The following is a 22142-nucleotide window of genomic DNA, read 5'->3' on the forward strand; positions in this document are numbered from 1 at the left end:
TTTTAAAATGTGGCACTAAGACCATTAGAGGCAAATTCTGGTGTTTCATTAATGCTAGAAGGAGATGAAAGAGAAAGAGATTACTACTCTAACAACTTCAAGAAGAATTTAAAGTACAGCGAAATGAAAATGAAAGGTTGAGAGGAATTAAAGCTATTCTAGCAATATCAGAGATACTGTGGTCACCTAATGACAATGGTAATAACACCTGAAGTGGGGACCCCATACTTCCAAAATACAAGTAACTATGTAAGCCAAAATTATCTCAGTAAATAAGTTTTCAAGGCTCTTTATTAAGCCCTTTGCTAATGAGCACTTATTAAGTACATATTATAATACTGGGGGCCTTGACTTAAAATAAGTGCATTTGAAATAAAATAGAAGCAAGGTCTTACAAGGCATTTCTACAAGTCAGAATAGAAACTAGATATTGTCTTGGCAGTAACTCCCAAAGCCATGATGTCATAAGCAAAATGTCCCCTGTGGAGGCAGGGGACATTTAAGCTTGAACTGTTTCAGTAGCATTATCCTGATCACAAGGCAAGTGTACAGTCAAAATGTGGGCACAACAGGGCTACCCCTGGTGGTGCAGGTGGTTGAGCACCGCACTGTGAAGCTGTCCGCAGCCTCTGCAGTACCAGTTCGATCCCTGGCCTCCAGCAAGGTCCCATATAGCGCGACAAAGCTCTCCTGCCGCACCAACTGCTCCCCTCAGCAGTGTATTTCGTCAGTCTGCCTGTTCTGCTCCCCACTCTGGCTCTGGTGAATTCTCTCACCCTCCCGCGCTTCTGACTGTACCCAGTGCTTGTGTAAATAAATAAATAAATCTTAAAAAAATGTGGGTACAACATACTAGGTTACACATAAAATATTGCATTGATACAGAAAAATGAAAGGCTATATACAGATGTTCCAGATGAGACAATCTTGGTGAAGATGTTGACAAAGACTGAGCAAAGGAAAAGTTCTAGAAATCATCACAGTAATTATTGAAGGAACTGAGGCTATTTAATCCAGGAGAAAATTTGACAATGTGGCGAAAATGCTAGTAAGGTTGTACAAAATCTAAATATACCCATCTTGATCAAAAAGTGCCCGAACTTAAAACCAGCATGTTCTCTCATCATTCAATAGAGTAGAAACAAGAATGTTACATTTCCAAAGAAAATTAGTTGCCAGTTACCCCATAGGTTCACTGCTCAGTTCCAACTCAGGGTCTGGGGTGTGACAGGCCCCTTGCTCTCAGAGGGGACATCAAGACCCTGTCTGGGTCTGAGCAAGTCTTCTCTCTTGATGTTTTATTGTTGTTGTTGTTGTTCACCAGAGAGCGAATTTAGAGACTCACTTTCCTTTGCAGGGAAGTGGCTTCACTCTTCCAGTGACAAGTTCTGAGAGGGCTACAAGATGGGGGAGCTGTCATTTGGGACTTGAGCTTCTGCCTTAAAGAGACACAAATCTGCCACAGGTCCTGAGGCCACACTTATGAAAATCCATTTTAAGATTTCTACCCAATTTTTACAAAGTTCATCCAAAGAAGTTATAGAATGTAAAACTTATTCTTTTTAAGACTAAAATGTGTTTTCCATAATTTGTGTTTAAATATGCTGCAAATACCAGAAATATATCTAGTCCTCTTGAGACTACTTAAGCTGTTTCCAAAGGAAGAAATTTGTTTCTCCATCCCTTTTTGCTGCCAGTTTGATTTTTAAAATAATTTGAGTAGAATGATGAGCAAGAAAAAGAACCATCAAGACTCCCAGAAAAACAATGAGCCAGGAGTAATCACAGGATTAATAGAGTCAACCTATACTATCAAGTCTAAAACCATATTTTTTAGGGCATCCCTGGTGGTGCAAGGTGTTAAGTAAGCATCAGCTCGATGAAGCTATCCACAATTACCACAGTTTGAGTTTGATCCCTGGCTGAGGAGATGACCCATATGGCACAGCAGACTTCTCCTATATCTCCGACTGCTCCCCTCAGCAGTGTATTTCAGTCAATCTGCCTGTTCTGTTCCCCACTCTGTCTCTGATGAATCCTCTCACCCCCCAGCTGGCCTGTACCCAGCTCTTGTATGCATAAATAAATCTTTAAAAATCCAGATTAACTGTTAGCTTGAATGTGAAATAATCAACATGTTACAGTGTTATATAAGGATTAATTGTAATTATTATACTTAGTGCCTACTGCAAATTATTAAAATCATTATGAAATGAGCTGAATTTAGAACAAACAGCAATATTTTAAAATATCTTCTCAGTTTTTCAATCAGTAGAAAGTTTTAAAAGTTTTTTACCTTTGACTCAATAATCCCTCTTCACAGTTTTCATACTGAAAATATAATCCCAGGGACCTCCCTGGTGGTGCAGAGGTTAAAGTCTCATCACTATCAAGCTATCACCAAACATTGCAGCACAAGTTCAATCCCTTACCAGGGACCTGACCCAGAAGGTACAGCAGACATCTCCTATTTCACCCACTGCTTCCCTCAGCAGTATATTTCACTAGATCCACCTGTTCTACTCCCCACTCTGTCTTTGGTGAATCCTCTCAGCCTCCACCCCTGTACCTCTAGCCTATACCCCAGTTCTTGTATGCAAAAATAAATAAAATAAATATTTAAAAAATAAATAGTCCCAAATTAAAATAAGAATTTATACACAAAGATTGATATTTCATTAATTTGAAACAAATGAAATATACATTTAGAGAATAATGGTATGAATTTTGGACAATTCATCCAATAGAATTCAACATCATAAAATATAATAAGAGCCAAATAAAGAAAGAAGGAATACAAAATTGTAGAAATATAACCAAATAAAACATGTCAAAGCTTTGGTTATATTTGAATTGTAGCAATATAGATATTTTCCATAATAAACATGTACTATTTTGATGAGGAGGACTATTAAGTAAAAACATATTAAATGCTTTAACTTTTCATAGTGACATATCTTTATCCCAAGTGAAGTAGTAAATAAGTTGAAGAGGAAAAAGTAGAATTTGGTTGTATCTGCACCTTCATATCTTGGAGATATATAAGACATGCTATTTTATAGTTGTTCACATTTAACTAGGAAAAGACCAAATACCTAAGATTGCTATGTCTGAATCAGCTTTTCTCTTGGTCATGCCAGTATGCTGATAGTTTTTTTCTTTTTCAGATTAATTTACTTGTCATTAGAGATGCAAGTGTCAGAGCATTCATGAGCCTTTCCATGCTTGCAGAGGAAGCAGAGTCTACTTCAAAAGAACATGAGAGAGGTACTGGAGGATAGAAAAGCATCAAAAGTCTCAAAAACATGATATCATGGAGAATTCTCAGACACACCCCGGAGGATCCATGTGCAATTATTACGTAGCCTTGAGTGGAAATAATTTCCATGCTACATTTAAAATCAGCATTTCTGTGTCTTGTACTAGAATTACTTCTAATTAATTTCCTCTTACACCCTCCAGCTATCTTCTTTCACTTAATTCTCTGCCCCATTTCCATTACAAAATTCAGTTAAACTGCAGCTAGGTACAACCCAATCCTACCACACTTCATCTGATAAGACATTGTCTATGAACAAACATCATAACTTCCTGGGAGCTCCACGTATACTTCTCGGGATATTCACATATTTATTGATGTAGTTAATTCTCACAAAATCTCTATGAGGTATTATGATTACTATTCTCTTGGTGAAGAAACTGAGGCTGAGAGAGATTTTGAAATTACTCGTCCCACCACCCAAGGAAAATTTGAGGTTAAGGAAAAATATTTTAAAGATAAAGAAATAAGTGCTAGGTTGTAGGAAGGAAACCCTTGTACACCATTAGTGGAAATGTAAATTGGCACCGCCATTATAGAAAAAAGTATGTAAATTGGCACCGCCCTTGTACACCATTAGTGGGAATGTAAATTGGCACCGCCATTCCTCACTAAATTATAAATAAAAATTATATACAATATAGTTATCCTGCTTCTAGATATTTACATGAAGAATATGAAAACACTAATCAAGGAGACATATGTATGCCATGTTCATTCAGTATTAGTTATAACACCAAGCACTGGAAACAATTCCAGTGAATGGATAGGTGATTGGTAAAGAGCTGTGGTATATGTACACAGTGGAATACTATTCAGCTATTAAAAAAAAGAGATGAAATCTTGTCATAACATGGATTTGAAACAATATGGAAGGAACTAGCAGGTACTATGCTTAGTGAAATAAGTCAGTAGAGAAAGACAAACATTGTATGATTTCACTCATATGTGGTACATATAGTAGCCAAAGAAATGAACTAAATAAGAAAAAATTAAGTTTTTAGACTATTGGACCAAATCTGTGGTTACCAGAAAGAAAAGAAGGGAGGGATTTAATGGAACAAAAAGGGTCCATTGCATGGTTGTTAAGGTGATGGGCATCTCAGTGCTGTGAAGTGGTCCCATATTGCCCACCCTTGGATTACAAGTCCCAATATCCCATGAATGAGACTTCCTGAATGGGAAAACTATTGGCAACTAGGGACAGAATTTAGTGACCTGGTGAAGCTATAAAATATGGAAGTCATGTGGTCTCTGGGGCTCTATTTTATCAGGCTTTCAGTTGCACCCAGAGACTTAGATAAGAGACAGGGAAAGAGACATGTGGAGGAAAGACATGGAGAGATACTTGGAAAAGACACCTGGATGAGAGATACGTGGGGAGGCAATGGCAACGTTTATCTTGATTTGCATCTTTGCATCTCTTCTTCTGTCCCAGAATTGCCTGGTTCCTTTCATCCCTTTTCCTATGGTTCTCCACTAGAAGGAACCTTAGTCTTGTGGCAAATTTTGTGACCTCAATAGCCCTGCTTTGGGCTGACTCTGTTACCTGGGTATTTATTCACAAGGAGATGGGTAATGCAGTGTAGGGGATTACTGGGAAAACTATTATTAGGAATATGCTCTCCCTCTCTTTGCACACTAGTTCTATTAAAAAGCTTTCACAATAAGAGCCCGCTTCTTTTGTCTTTATACAGAATCCCATTTAGAGCATGAACCCCTTGTTTGGTGTCCCTTGGTGCCCCTTGGTCACATGTTAACATGATGAAGGATGGAATTGAACTTTTAGTGATTAACTTAATGTAGTATATACAGACATTGATTTTTAATGAAGCAACCTGAATAATATGATGCAATCCTACTTTAATTAAAAAAAAAAAAAAACCTGTCTTGAGGGGCCTCCCTGGTGGTGCAAGGGGTTAAGATGCAGCACTATGAAGCTATCTGCTGTCACTGCAGCACGAATTCAATCCTCAGCTAGGGAGGTAAGACACACGGTACAGCAGATCTCTCCTGACTTGCCTGCTGTTCCCCTCGGCAGTGTATTTCAGTCAATATGCCTATTCTGCTCCCCACTCTGTCACTGGTGAATCCTCTCACCCCCTACACTTCTGGCCGGTACCTCAGTTTTTGTATGCATAAATAAATAAATCTTTAAAAAAAAACTGTCTTGAAATAACACCAAATGAATATAGAGTTGAGTAATTTTTATTTTTTTTTAAGATTTATTTATTTATACAAGAACCAGGGGACAGGCCAGATGCTCAGGAGGGTGAGATGATTCACCAGAGACAGAGCGGGGAACAGAACAAGCAGACTGACAAAATACACTGCTGAGGGGAGCAGCGGTGAGACAGGAGAGGTCTGCCACGCCATGTGGGATTCTCGCCGACCGGCTGGGATTGAACCCGCACTGCAGAGGCTGCAGACAGCTTCACAGTGAGGCGCTCAACCACCTGCGCCACCAGGGAGGCCCTAGTTGAGTAAATTTTTAAAAAGAAGAAAAGAGAAACTTTGTAGCTCCTGGTCCCATTTTCTATTACATCACAATGAGACAGGCCATAAGAGATAGAATACACACTGGATGACACTTGTACTGGATTCCCTAGCAATAGGATAACCAGATTAATTACCACCCAAACTGGGGCAACTTTTAGAGGAAAAGAGTACTATTCATAATTATACTGGGATAAGAGGCATGAATTTGGACCAGTGAGAGAAAACTGGGGAGAGTTACCTTAACTAAGATGCAAAATATAGTCAAATGCCTCCTGCAGTCCACCTCACACAGAACATGTACTAAAGAAACATGTCACAAGCTGACAAATCATCAGCTGAATGGAAATCACTAAGTTATTTTTGTACCCATACAAACCATCTCTAAGAGAACATGGGCAGGGACAATTCAACCAATGCACCACTCAAAAATAATCATGCTTGAAAGGAAGTCCACTGTTGGGATATCATTAGTCAGAAAATATGAAATTGATCTGTAATGCTGTTTCAAACAGCAGACTTCCACCAAGCATGGAGGCCCCTGTCTCATAAAACTATTTCTTGGATAAGTTTAAATGCTAATACTTTTCTTTCTGAACAAATGGCATGTAACTAGTTAAAAGTATTAAAGTTCAAGGGTAAAATAACTTAAACCCCTTCTGATTCTATTTGCTGAGGCTAAGGAGAGACTCAAGGCAATAGTCGAATATCAAAAGAAAATTTTCATCTCTTTTCTTCTATCTGTACATCCTCATCAGCACATCAGACAGCTTTGGAATCAGCTAGGATTTCAGGTTAAGCCAGGACAATATTCAGAATATAGATGTCAAAGTGTTCATCCATATTGCCCTAACCAAGACTGACAGCAGTACGAGTCTGGAAAAACGCAGTAAGAGTGTAAGCTAGCTTTGCATGAATGGACATCTCAAGGAAATCTTCAATACTCAGCATTCACAGGGACGCAGGTCTCATCAACTGTCCCCACCCACAGTCGCTGAGTCATGGAGCTTTGCTCTTTAGCAAAAGAGCCAAATGAGGTTTCATTTTGAAACAGTGTCAGATGGTGCTGTTTAGAAGCAAATGAATTACTATCCATCAGGTAGAAAAAGAGGAATGATGAGAAGGGACACAATAGGAACTAAAGATATGGAAGATGGGACATCCAAAATGTCCAAGAGAAGGTGGGAGTTTCAGGAAAGCATGTTTCTTGTCAGAGTTTAAAATGACCAGAAAATACTAACAAACATTTCAGAAAAGGCATTTGCAAAACCAAAACTATTAATCCATGTTAAAACTGGAATCTGCAGTAGGATTCCCTGGGGCTTAGGCAATCAACTGAGTTCCATTTAGATTTGTATGGATTCTAATTTTAAAGAGAGGCTGTGTACAGCCGCTATCTCCAGAATAGCTGCTCCCAGCGCACTGGTCATTGTTTTGTTCATGTGTCCTCTTGTCACACCCTCAGTAGCACAGAAGAGGGTGGCAACATCACACAGTCAACCCAGGTCTGGATTTTGGACTCTAAGTATATGGTTTCAAGTCCCTGTTCCCCCATCTGTTAAATGTATGACTTTTTAAGGTTTACTTAACTGCTCTAGGTTTCTATTTCTTCTCTCAAGAGGTGGGAAGGGGATAATAATGGTGCTTAAGTCCTAGATATTGGAGAATTAAGTGAATCAATACACATGATATAATATTATAGAAAAGTACCTTGCAAAATGTAGGTGCTATATCACTATGGATAACAGAAACACATTGATTGCTTTTCACAAATGGATAAATTGTTCATGCCTCTTGTTGCTTTAATTCTTATTCTGGAAAGAACTAATAAAAATAAGTAAAAAATTGAAGGATAGCAAGTATAGTTTTTAAATGGAACTAAAAAAATTAAAGCAAGGGTGGAGCTAACATTAAGGTAAGATATTAATTTTTGTATTTGTTTAAATATGACATGTGGGCCTCCTTGGTGGCACAAGAGGTTAAGACGAAACTATGAAGCTCTCTGCAGCCACTGCAGTACAAGTTCGCTCCACAGCCAGGGAGCTACCCACATGGCTCAGCAGACCTCTCTTGACTCACCCGCTGCTCCCCTCAACAGTGTATTTCAGTCAGTCTGCCTGTTCTGTTCCCCACTCTGCCTCTGGTGAATCCTCTCACCTCCCCACATCTCTAGCCTGTACCCCAGTTCTTGTATGCATAAATAAATCTTTTAAAAATTATTTTTTAATTAAAAAAAATTAAATCTGACATGATCTTTCAAAGTTTAATAGCTAGACAGAGACATGGAGACGGTGAGTCTTCACGCAAGCTATGCCTTAGATACTATAGTCCTTTCTTAAATAACTTTTCATTATTGGTTCCTTTGAAGTCAATATTTTCCTAATTTTTCTCATTGCTGATCCTTAAAGCCCTTGCCAGATGTGTAGAGCAAAATGAGAAACACACTGCTAAAGAGAAGAGGAAGAGAGTGAGGAGGTAAAAGCTAAGAACAAAGGAGCCACAGACCAAAAGGGAAGGAAGAGGATTAGAAAGTCTAAGGGCTTCAACTGTTCTCGCTTGCCAACAAGCTGCACATTTGCTCCGTAGACCTGTGCCCCCAGTCCTCTGGGGCTTCCGGGATCTGCAGGAACTCCCAGGCTGACCTCTGCTTCCAATTAATTAATTCTGTCCATTAACATTTTCATGAGGTGATGAATTTGTCTTCTGAATATGTTAATGATCTCATTGTTCTTCCTTGTCTTGGGAGAATTTATTCACCAAAAGTGTCTGTTTAAGAAACCATTTAGAGAGTACCTGTCTTATAAAGAAATTTACTGTTATTTAAATATCAGGATTGATTTTAGTGTAGGTCATGTTTATATGTCACATAAACAAAGAAGTTATTGATATTCTAGAACTAGATGATTATAAAACCCACTCATGTTTAGATTCATGAAACTGGAGGGGAACTTTTTAGAGATCATCAGATTCTGCTTCCTTTATTTCAAAGCAGAGCTGAAGCGACCTCCCCAGACCACTGAACTTTTTATTAGCGCAAAAGCAATGCACAGAAGTAAATTTTCCTCAAAGGTAATTAATGGAACAAAATACCTGACTTTGTTTTCTTTTTTCAATTTTATCAACGTGAGAGCACCTTTCGTTGACCTAAGTATTGTCTAGGGGACTGAGTATATCTGGATGTTCATTATATTTGCTCTGCTGTGGCCACTTGAGATCCTTTGTTGATTCCTCCCCTGCTGTCTAGCTGCCGTCTGTCAGTGTGGCCATTGTTATTTCTCAAGAGAAATATGATTTGAGAAAAGTTGTCACTTGTCAGGGGGAGAACACATTACCAAGATTATTACATTGAAAAGAATCATTTTGCTCAAAATTTAATCTATAAACTCTTGCTGGAGGGCCAGAAGATAACCCCATGCTTAGGTACATGCATTTTATGACAATTATTTTCCTCATGCCGAAGAAACATGGTGGCAAAAGGAATGGCCTCTAGAAATGGCTCTCTTTGATTACCAGCTTTATAATTTTAGGACAACCTCTCTAAGTTTCACATTCCTCATCTGTGAAATGGAAATTCTAACAACAGTTGTTGTGACATATGGTAGTTGTAAGATGTAAATGACATAAACAGAGTAAAGCAGTAGCACAGGGAGATGAAGAGTAGGCCTCCCCAAGATGTTCAGAATCTGCATTCCGAGACATGTCACCTTAGCATGTGAATTATTTCAAGCTGAAGTCAATGGGATCCTGCAGTCTCAGGACAGATTTTTTTAGTCTTCCTTTAACCACTTAGAAGGATGAAAGTTGAGAGTATTCCCCAGAATTAGGACTTTTACCAGAAATGACCTTTCTGCTGTAAAAACCTAGTTATATGGCAGGCAACTATGTAATTACAGAACATCTGCTCTTTGTCATAGGAGTCACCCTCCCCTTGCTTTATGAGATTCATCCTCCATCCTTGAAGTCCAAGGCTTCAAATCCTATTTTGTATCTCAGGATATTTATACCCTCATTTTCTCCATTACATATGAAATTTAAAAAATTGTTATTTTCTCCTACTAATATCTGATATTGATTTTATTGCTCAGCCAGCCTGAGGAACCCAGATGGGTTGGGAGAAATATCCTCTCCACCCTTATATAGGCAAAGAAAGCAAAACAAAGAGATATCTCAAATTTGAAGTGCATTATCCTTTTAAGCTCCATCCCATGTTGCCACATAAAGTGACTAAATTAATAGCGAGATAAAGACAAGCTGAAAAACTAAATAAGCTTCGATAGTTGACTACAGAAATGAGACCAAAAGAGGAGGGGTTGGGGGAAGGGTAAGAAAAGAGGAAGGAAGCACAATGGTCTATGGTAGTTGAATATGGGTGAGTAGTGGTGGGTGTACTGCAGTGGTAATATCTGATGGAAGGGTACCCCAATATTACCTTATTTAAAAAGATGTAAATTTAAAAAATTTAAAACTATATTACTTAAAATAATAATATAGGGCCTCCCTGGTGGTGCAAGGGGTTGAGCACTGCACTATGAAGCAATCCGCAGCCTCTGCAGCATGAGTTCCATCCCCAGCTGGCCAGGGAGAAACCCACGTGGCAAGGCAGACCTCTCCTGTCTCTCCCGCTGCTCCCCCTCAGCAGTGTATTTTGGTCGGTCTGCCTGTTCTGTAAACTATAAAATTATCACTTTCTTCTTTGTAGTCAGTATTTGCAAATGATACAAATACCGTGTTTCCCATTAAATTTTCAACCAATTGTTTTATCATTCTTTGATAATTCTCATCTGTGTTAGTTGTAACTGTTTATGGTTGCCAAATGCTAAACCTATTTCTCTGCCTCCCTACGTACAGATGGAGAAGTCCAAGAGTTTGCTAGAAATTTGAATATGTGATGGGGGAAGAACATATATACCATGCCAGCCTGCCATTGGGACAGTGAGGTATTGAGACAGACATTCACTTAGCATAAGATGACAGATTATCAAGAGATTAACAATTGTAGGTACAAGACACCTAAGTATGTTTTAGAGACATTCCACTCTGATGATAGACCTCTGAAAGTCTTCTTCTTCTCCTCCCCACTCATGATGTGATGTTTTCACAGTTACCGCTACAAACCCAACCTAATTCTGCATGGAAAAACTGCATGGAGGACAAAAATGACTGACATATCTGACTGACTTTCCATGCTTGAGACGGGACATGGGAAATGGAAAAAACATGAGGGGTGGTAGTTCAAGGGGTTCAAAGTACTAAGAAACTGTAGAAGGCAGCATAAAGAAAAGGGAGGGATGGACACCCAGGGATATGATATCCCCAAGAATCTGGAATGCAACTTGTTGGCAAATTGAATGGCATAAGGAATCCACTTTTGCCTCACTGTCCAAGTGGCAGGCTGGCAGGGAATAGCACCTTCTTCTTCCCCACCCCTATATTCAAATTTTTAGCAAACACTTGGACTTCTTCATCTGTAGGTAGGGAGGCAAAGAGAGAAACAGCTATAGTATTTGGCAACCATAAACAGTTATAACTAATCCAAGTAAGAATTATCAAAGAATGATAAAACAATTGGGTGAAAGTTTGATAGGAATCAGGGTATTTGTATTGTTTGTGAATATTAACTACAACAAAGAAAGTGATAACTTTACAGTGAATACCCCATAGCTACACAATCCAAGCTAATGTCACTAGTGACAGGACAAATTGAATCACATGCCCCTGATGTAATACATTATCATGGATACCATATTGCTTATGTAGTATTCCTGCCCAAAATATAGAATCTAAAATTTGTCATCACTAAAGAATCAGACAACACAAATTGGGGGACATTTTACAAAAGAACTTACTGGGTATGCTTTTATTTTTTTATTTTTATTTTATTTTATTTTATTTTTTTAATAGAGGCATGTTTTATTTATTTATTTATTTGTTTGTTTGTTTGTTTTTGTTTATATATGCACTGGGTACAGTCAGAAGTGCGGGAGGGTGAGAGAATTCACCAGAGCCAGAGCGGGGAGCAGAGCAGGCAGAAGGACCGAAGCACACTGCTGAGGGGAGCAGCGGGGGGCAGGAGAGGTCTGCGCGCCATGAGGGACCCTCCTCTGGTGGCCGGGGAGCAGCCGGGGATCGAACCGGCTTCGCAGAGGCTTCGGCAGCTTCGCAACCCAGCGCTCAACCACTGCGCCACCGGGGAGGCCCTGGGTACGCTTTTAAAATGTCATTGTCATGAAAGACAACAACAGGCTGAGTAAATATTTCAGATTAATAAAATAAATATTATAATGGCTGATCCTGGGTCAGAAAAAAATAATACAAGAAATATTGAAATAAGCTCTAAATGCTAGGTATGTATTAGAGAATATTATTCTATTAATGCTATTTTTGGACACTGATCATTATGGTGTGGCCACAATCAATGTTAACTTGGTAAAATATAATGAAATTTTTAAAAATGCAAAAAAAAAAAATTTTCTAACAGGAAAAGAAAAGGGGGAGACAGGATTGAGAAGAATGCAAATGTGTTTGGGGACTGTAGAGAGAAACAAAACAACATTTGAAAATGTAAACATTGGTGGGGCAGCAGTTGAGCGCTAGGCTGCAAAGCTGCCCGCAGCCTCTGTGTCGCTGGTTCGATCCCCAGCCACCGGCCAGGGTCCCACATACCATGCAGACCTCTCCTGCTGCACCCGCTGCTCCCCTCAGCAGTGTACTTCATGGGTCTGCCTGTTCTGTTCCCCACTCTGGCTCTGGTGAATTCTCTCACCCTCCTGCACTTCTGACATACCCAGTGCTTGTGTAAATAAATAAATAAATAAATAAATAAATAAATAAATAAATCTTTAAAAAAAAAAAGAAAATGTAAACATTGGTGAATCTAGATAAAGACTATCTAGAAGTTTATTACATAATACTTGCAACTTTTATATAAGGCATTTTGTAACATTACAAAAACAATAGACGAGCAAGAACTGTGTATGACATACAATTGATTGCAGAATGATTTGTCATTAAAGGCACCGTCTTGTCCTTGATTATGTCACTTGGGGTGCTAGTCCAGGCTCCCATATTATTGCAAACTCCAGGGATGTGATCACCTATTACACGAGGGAAGATATCCTGCCAATTTTGTGCAGCCTTAATTCTTTTTAAATTTAATTTTTTTTTTAGTAAAATAGATGATTGGTTAATTATAGAAAGCTCATGAAAGTAATAAACTGTTTTTTAAAAACTGTACATATACAGTTTAAATATTTCTTTCCCCTTGAAAGTTTTAATGGGGGCCTGCCTGGTGGTGCAAGTGGTTAATCACTGCACTATGAAGCAATCCACAGCCTCTGCAGCACGAGTTCAATCCCCAGCTGGCCAGGGAGCACCCCACATGGTGCAGAAGACCTCTCCTGACTCGCCCGCTGCTCCCCTCAGCAGTGTACTTTGGTCAATCTGCCTGTTCTGTTCCCCACTGTCTCTAGTGAATCCTCTCAGCCCCTGCCTCTCTGGCCTGTACCCCAGCTCTTGTATGTATAAAGAAATAAATTAAAAAAAAAAAAAGAAAGTTTTAGTGTAGCTTATTTGAGTGGGCATTTGCCAATTGATGGTGCACATCATCTTTTTTACATTAAACACACTCATACAATCCACACATCATCAATTATTTCCAGACTCACTTTCTTTAAAGTTGAAAGTGCACTTCTTCTAGATATTCATTTCTTTCCAATCATTTGTGTAGGGTAAGGTAAAAAGTATCAGGCTTTTCTGCCCTCTTGCCATTAGGATAGATGACGGAAACCTGTGGTCCTGAATGCATGCCTGATGGCGGGCACCTGGAATAGGGCGTGGGCTTATGTCGATGGGATTCACCTGGGCTAAGACAGGGCTTTTAAGGGCTGCGTCACAGGGATGCCAGCAGAAGCAGAGAACAGAGAAGCAGAGAGAATGCTAGAGAGCCCAAAAAGAGTGAAGACTTGCTGGGGGCTGGGAGGCCTGACAGCCTCTCAGCTCCCACCCCCAGTACCCCTGCCTGATGTGTACCTGGTAAATCTCAATAAAATCCTGCAAAAGTCACTGAGGACTCTCTCTCCTCCTTAACCCCGTCTGCTGGATCAGAGAACCTGCTCCATGGCCATTCCTGCCCCCTACAATTTGCCAGTGTCTTGCCACATGTCTTTAACATATACTTTTTAAAGTACTTGATAGCATTCAGCTCCTTCAGAGCCTTCAATGTATTTTTCATGGGAAAAAAACCTCTTTGCCTACAGGTATTGTCAATTTATGCAATAATGAATTAAATTCTGTAATTACAATTTCAATCTTAAGGAAAACTAAAAGGAAAAAATTAGGGACAAACACTAACAACTTGGTAAGCATAAAGGCATACAGCTGATTGGGAGAGCAGAAACACAAGGACATAATACTGAATGGCCAAGTGGACATGCCAGGTCCATGTGCCATGAGGTTCAGTCATCATGCACCAGGGGGAAAATGAAAGAATATCAGTTATTTCTGAGCAGAGTTGGGTAACAGTTAAATAAAAGTCAGTGTGCGATCTTCTATGTTTACTTATTTCAGCCAGCAAAAAAGATTCACTACTCTGTAAGGGTGAAAATATCTCTTCTGGTGATAAATTACAATTCTCTAAGAAATTCAAGGGACTATGGACTGGGTGCTTCAGTGATGAGAGAACTATGGTGACCATTCAGGTAGTCTCCAAAAATTAACAGTGCTATAAGAAAAAAGTACTTCACTTAAATTTTTAAAAATTTGACAAATAACATTGTTATAGTTTTATGGGCAGCATAATGATTTGGTACATGTATATATTATGACATGTTTGCCACAATAAGGTTAGTATATGATTTAGTTTTGAGTACTACCATTTTTATTGAAATTTTTACTGAAATTATAATTTACATAGTCAGAAAGAAATAACACAGAGAAAGCCTGTACTTTCTGCAGTGTACTTTGTAAATTATCTGTAATTTTATCATATATTTAGGTTTGTGCATCTTACACCAGTGAGAATGGCACATATTAAAAAAACTAGCAACAACAAATGTTGGCGAGGTTGTGGAGAAAAAGGAACTCTCCTACACTGTTGGTGGGAGTGCAAACTGGTCCAACCACTATGGAGAGCTGTGTGGAGATTTCTGGACCAGCAATTCCACTCCTAGGGATTTACCCAAAGGACACAGAAACATCAATTCCAAAGAGCACCTGCACCCCTATGTTTATAGCAGCACTATTTACAATAGCTAAGCTTTGGAAACAACCCAAATGCCCAAAAACAGATTACTGGATCAAGAAGATGTGGTACATATACACCATGGATTATTACTCAGCATTCAAAAAAGATAAACACATGCAATTTGCAGCAACATGGATGGCGCTGGAAGGGATCATGCTCAGCGAAATAAGCCAGAAAGAAAAAGAAAAATACCGGATGGTCTCACTCATAGCAGGAATCTAGAAAACCTAAATAAGGGACCAGGAAAAAGAATAACTATAAGAAAGTAAAAATCAAAATCAACAAAGAACTATGAACCAGAGACACTCCATGGGGGTGGGGGGCAGGGAGGGGAGGAATTGGGGTCAAAATAAGGGGGTTGCAATTGTATGGGGAATATAAAAATAAAATTTATAATAAAAAAAGTTTGCTACAAAAAAAAAATATATATATATTTAGGTTTGGGTACCGACCAGCAAAGTCAAAAAAAGAGAACAGGTCCATCACCACAAGAATCCCTCATGTTGCCCTTTTATAGCCACACCTTCCCCTTGTCCCTAACCTGTGGCAACTACTATTCTCCATTTCTAAAATTTTATCATTTCAAGAAAGTTATATAAATTAAATCATACAGTATTTAGCCTTTGGAGATTGACATTTTCTCACTCTGCATAATTTCCTAGAATTTCATGTTATTGCGTGTGTCAATAGTTTATTTCTCTTTATTTCTGGGTAGTATTTCATAATGTATAAGTATAAATAGTTATTTGTTTAACCATTCACCTATTAAATGGGCATCTGGGCTGTTTCCAGTTGTGGGCTATTACAAATAAAGCTATTATGTTCATTTGTGTACAGAAAAAATAAAAAAAAAGTGTGCCACAAAAGCTACATTCAGGAGTGATGATTTGGTTGACATATATGGAGTGAGCACCTACTATGTGCCAGGCACTATTCTGTGTAGAGATTCTTTTGTGCAGCTCCTGCCATGTGGGTCTAATTATGTAGCAGGATCACTAGGCCCCGCTCTCTACCCCAGTGGAGTCTGAAAAAAAGTCTACTTGGCTCAATATTATTTCCTTTTGTCTTCTGAGAGACAGGAAGCATGACAATGAGGGAATTTTTCACACTGTCGAGTTAAATGATGTTATCATTTACCACATGTACAGCATGTTGTTTATGGTACAGTCAATTGATCATGACATCTGAAACCAAGTGATAGATGGGACATGATTGTAGCAGCAGCTAAAAAACAAGGAAAAATAACCATAATTATCATAGGGAGGCACATTCCTCTAATTTTACATCTTCTTTTATTTCAGCAATTTTCAAAATTTGAGATGATTCTTTTAATGAATAAAAAAGTCAAGTTTTTTTCAGTTTTTAGCATTTACCTTTTGATTGGCAGGAGGACATGGAGAAGGATCTCTACGACCCGAGTAGGCGGGGTAAAGGAAAGAGAGAGAGTTCTGAACCCTCAGCGGTTTTCCAGGCTTTTATTGGGATTTACCAGGTACACAGCAGGCAGGGGGTGCCGGGGGGCTGGGAGGCTGGCAGCCCTTATATGGCAGCCCGTGACACCGCCCTTATAAGCCCGGTCTTAGCCCAGGTGAATCCCATCTACATAGGTCCACACCCTACTCCAGGTGCCCGCCATCAGGCATGCATTCAGGACAGCAGATCCATCATCTATCCTGATGGCAGGAGGGCAGAAAAGCCTGATATCATTTACTTACCCTACATCTGTGATTCCAGGTTACTTTAAAAAAGATGGCTGAAAAAACTTTGTGTTAAGTGGGGAATCAAATAGGGACAATCCTGAAATATTTGGGTTAAAGAGCATAGTTTTAGGTTCCCATGTTCAACTCTGCACTGACTTTCCCACCTCCAACTGGTCTGTCCATCTTTTTTGACTGTAATGTATATCCCTGTCCTCCCTCCTCAGCTCCTACCCCCACAAGGAATGTCAACCACTCTGCATACACACAAACACCTCTCGACCCTTGTAAGTGTCCTTGACAAGAGTGATTTCTCCTTTCTCAGTCCTGTATTTTAAAATGCTCAAATCAAGGTTCCCTTCTTATCAGTAATTTTCTGTTCCTCTTTTTGTTTCATGGACATATAAAAGTGCTTTTTGTGAATACTGCTTAGCCATAACCAAGTCAAACTCTTATTTTATCAATGAGAAAACCAAGAATGGGTGAGAATGAATTGCACAGCCTTTGTCTTACAGAACTGAAGCAAAGTCCAAGGTCTCTCAGTGAAGGGCTCTTTCCACTATATCACACACTCCTATTTTTGTTATTTAGTACTTATTCATAGTCTCTGCATAACTGCCCTGAGCCTGCTGATTCTTGCCCGGAACAAAAATCTGTCTGACACAGGTATGTAGAGTTTGCCCACCCAATTAACGGATAGATTACTTGAGGGTAGGGACTGTGCCTTTTATGTCTTCAGCATGCAGAGATTGTGAAGACACACTAAAGGATGGGTGAGTTTAATTATCTAAATCTCAAATCTTGTATCAGATCCTTTCTCCCAGCAACCTCCTGGTCCCCCAATAATCTCAGCCAGCACATGTCTTCTGATTGCATTTCCAGGCCCCCCCTGTGCTTTTGATTAACTTCTGTATTTTTCAGCCTTTGCATTGCCAAAGCATCCATTTTGCTTCCCCAGGTGGGATATAGAACTGTAGGTAACAGGCAGTTAATAAGCTTAACAGGTAGGGACAGAGGCTCATTAATGGCTGCTCTGTGATTTGTGGTTGGTTCCCCAAGCACCTAAATCTTGAAATAAATATATTCAGAGATTCCGTTATCCCAGAAAAGGACATGGATCATTTTTCTTTCATTAACAATGGAGCCGCTACAGCAACATTTTTATTTATATGCACATTTCCAAGCCTAAAAGCTTGTCCCTTTAAACCTGCTTGTACTAAATTTTGATCAGTCCGTGATGAAAGAAGTCTTATGGATCAGAGACAACCTGGTAACCATCTGTGCCCAATGCATATTAAAAGAAATGTAAATGCGCAAAAGGCTCCCGGGCATATATCAGCTTAACCACATGGGGAAGACAGAGGATGATTAGTTAATCTGGGACCAAATTACCAGATTCAGGAAGGCCATGTTAATGAGGAACTTTGCTGAAGTATATAGCAGAAAGGTGCCTTCAAAAATAGAAATTTCTAGGTGAAAGGTGAATCCTACTTTTCTCTATTTGGTTATCTGTCCAAGGTAGTTGGCACAGTTGGAGGTCTCTACATAACCAAAAGACCACCCACATATACACACACGCAAGCACACACATACATGTCTGTGCCCTATGAATGTGGGTCCAAACAGCTACGTTAATATTATATGATCTTCTCTTTACTAACACCCCATTCTCCCTCTCTCCCTATCCCCCTACCGCAGTCTTGGAGCTGCTCTGGACCCAAGCTGCTAGGCACATAACACAATGGGCAAATTTCAAACAACCACATTACTTCCCTCTGATCCTTTTTAACCTGCTCTGACTAATCTAAACCAATCCAATTCCTTTTTGTAACATTGGAATGGGCACTGAGAGAACCAGTTTTACTGTTTGCCTGAAATGAAAACTTTATAAAATTGGGAGCTAACAGGTATCCACTTTCTGCCAGACACTTGAAGAAATAGCAAGAGTAGGTGCAGTGAGAGAAAAATACAAGCGGAAAACCAGAGCTTGGCAAGTCCCAGTGTGAGACAAGAAATTGTATTACTTCCTGAAAATTTTCCAAGCACTCAACCCAGCCAGCTTTGAGCCCAAGCCTAGCCACATATTCGTTCCCTGGGGTTCAGTCAAAAACCCCATTTTCTTAGCATCAGTCCATCATTCTGCTTGGTTTACGTGTAATCAAAAGGAAATGCAAGGATTATCTCTGGCCAAGAATAGGTAGTGCCCAGTCCAGACCGCAAGGCCAGCCCTCAACAAAGCTATGCTGGACTGGGGGCCTGCCCAATGACAGCCTCTTCCAGAACTCTCTCTTCCTGCTGGCTCTGAAAGCTTTCAGCAGCTCCTTCCCTGTGAGATGTATGTGGAGCTAGAAGACAAAGGCACCAAGGATGAAGGAGGAAGACTTTGGCAGAAATAAGAATAAAACCCAGGACTGCTGCTGACAAGGGCCTCATCCCCTGGCTGTCCTCAGGGATGACTGGGAACTCTATTGAGTTGTTCCTGAGTTCTGCCCTGGGGTTGGGGACAAAGAAGTACTTGTCACTAACAGGACAGTTTTGACACTTGAGAGCTGCATCTTGGCTGTGCTGCTTAATGAGGATGTTAGGAAATAGATACAGGTAGTCAGTCAGGAGCAGGGTGCCCCAAGCCCATTTATCAATCGGAACAATCAGTGGGAACCAGGAAGTTGCCCCCTATGGCCCCCTCACCACCCCGTCACTGCCCCACAAGCCCAGGTGTCTCAAACCCATTTATCAAACTCAATGGGGAGCAATTGTTGGTAGACATGGCACACCCCCACCCCAATTAAAAATGGAATGTTCAAAACACAAACACAATAACACGATGCTAAAGCGATGGACCTAAGGGGCTTTCGGGAAGCAAATAAGTAAAGTGGGAAACTCAGTGGGCCTCAGTAACCTAGGAGACCCCAGGGCCTCAACCAATTGGCAAGGCATATAATACTGAGATATCCAAAGGTGGGAGCCCCACTCCTTGCTCACTATACCTATATAAACTCCTTTTCAGGCCCTCAGCAGCAACCCCCTGGGGACCCCTCTCTGCTCAGAGTGTTCTTGTCCTTCTTCTTATCTTTCAATAAACTTCTTGCTTTCCTGCCTAACTCTGGTCTCAACAGTGAATTTTTCCTCATGAAGACAAAAATCATGAGAGCCCCTAAGAGGCCCTAGGTCCCCAGGCCTGATTCACCGTGGCTGAAGTGAAATGCTCCTGCCACAAAACCAGAACGAGATGCAGGCAACGCTTCCTCGCCACCTGTCCTTTCAAAGACGTCTTGCACATTATTTCAATTTTATTAAAAACTCAGTACTCAGTCTGGAGGATTTTCTTACCTTGCACGCATATCCTAGGAAATCTGATCTCTTAACTGAAATCAGTGCCCAAAGATTTTCACCTCCTCCAAACAAAACTGAAGAATGTCCACCCACCCCCAATTCCCTGGTGGCAACCCCCTTCCAAGTCCCCGCCCTCCTTTCTCCACCAGAGGTCTCTGGTAAGCCTCCCCATGCATGCTGCAGCCAGCCTGAGCCAGAGGGAGTAATTTAGTATCACAAGGGACATCTTATCCATGGAGGGCTAAATACCAGTTAGGTCTGGTGACTCTTTTCAGTTCTAATCATGTACTAATTTCTCTGATAAAGCCACTCCAGATTTCCATTCAGCTCAAACCCTCGGCATCAGGCACTGGAGCTGTTCTGGGCCCAGGCTGCTCAGCATATCCTATGATCTGAGCTCAGACTGTCACCACATCCCTCCCCCACAAACCTTTTAACCTGCTTTGTTTTGATTATTTTAAAACCCTGCCAAACCCATTAGAGCTAATGCTCAGCTGAAAGCAGCCATGACCTCCTGTCAGCTCTTGGCACTGCAGACCCATAGTGACAAGAAGGAAGCCCAGGATCTCCTCTGAAAGAGGCCAGCACCCCTGCTTCCAGCAAAGGCACCTCCCACCCACAGCCACAAAGTCAGATCCGCCCTTCCCCCCACTCCCACCCCTACCCCTACCCCCACCCCCAGCTCAGGCCTAGCGCTGAAGGATACAGCAGCTGCAGAAGCAAACAGAGGCCTCGCAATTCAAAAAGTCCCACAGGCAGCTCCTGAGTCTATAATCAAAACAAAAGTGCACCTGTGTTTTGGCAAGCTTCAAAGCAGTTATATTAGAAGCAAATGCAATGTGGTTAAGGGAGAAATGCTTTGAGCTCATGCCTGCGCAGATAACACCACAGCCTTCTGGCACCATGGCAGCTGGGTGACCTTGAGGGATGACTGAGCGGACCCTCTACATACAGGAGATTCACAGGTATTTGCCTTGAACTAGGATGCCCCCAGGAACTCAATTCACAGTTGAAGACCCTCTCAGACTACCCTGTGGCTTAAATGCGTGGCACTTTACTTCAACATCCAATAAAATCTTCCATCCTTGGCTCCAAAAATGCCCTCCCCTCCCCCGCTTGCTCATGGCTGGCTCATTCTTTAACATGCAGCTTAAGTTACCTACTCTAGAAGCCTTTTCATGCTGATCTACTGCAGTCCTCAAGATACCATCTGTAACCCTTTCAGATGGGTGCACATAATTCTGCAAGAATTTAGACTCCTTCATATTTTTCTCAATTATTGTATCTATATTAATACCTATACCTATATAAACTCCTGTTTTTCAGCCCCTTAGCAGCAACCCCCTGGGGACCCATCTCTGCTCAGAGAGTGCTCCTGTCCTTCTTATCTTTTTTTTTTTTTTTTAAATAGAGGCATGTTTTATTTATTTATTTTTTGTTTGTTTTTGTTCGTTTTGTTTATACAAGCACTGGGTACAGTCAGAAGTGCGGGAGGGTGAGAGAATTCACCAGAGCCAGAGCGGGGAGCAGAACAGGCAGACTGACGAAGTACACTGCTGAGGGGAGCAGCGGGCGGCAGGAGAGGTCTGCGCGCCATGTGGGACCCTCCTCTGGTGGCCGGGGAGCAGCCAGAGATCGAACCGGCGCTGCAGAGGCCGCGGGCAGCTTCATATCCCAGCGCTCAACCGCTGGGGAAGCCCCCTACTTCTTATCTTTCAATAAAATTCTTGCTTTCCTGTCTAACACTGGTCTCAACCGTGTCATAAGTTCCTTGAGCCCAGCTTATTTTAGCACACTCTTAGATTGCCTGAGTGATCTGAAGGGGAAAAAAGATAAAATAGTGACAGTGGTTCCCTGGCCTCCCTTCCTTAGCATTCACATACTGAGTCCAGGAAACATAGCATAGCACTCTGTTAATTTCCAAAGGTCAGAAGAAGGTGATGGTGGTCAGCCAACAAAGGTCCAGTGAGCCATAGCCATCTGTACATCCCTGCTGTCCCTTTCTGTGTAACAGTCCTCTCAATAAGAGTCAGTGATGCAAATGGCAGTGGCTGCC

Source organism: Talpa occidentalis, unplaced genomic scaffold (assembly GCF_014898055.3).
Source record: "Talpa occidentalis isolate TD23 unplaced genomic scaffold, MPIMG_talOcc4v2.1 talOcc4.6, whole genome shotgun sequence".
Taxonomy (NCBI): Eukaryota; Metazoa; Chordata; class Mammalia; order Eulipotyphla; family Talpidae; genus Talpa; species Talpa occidentalis.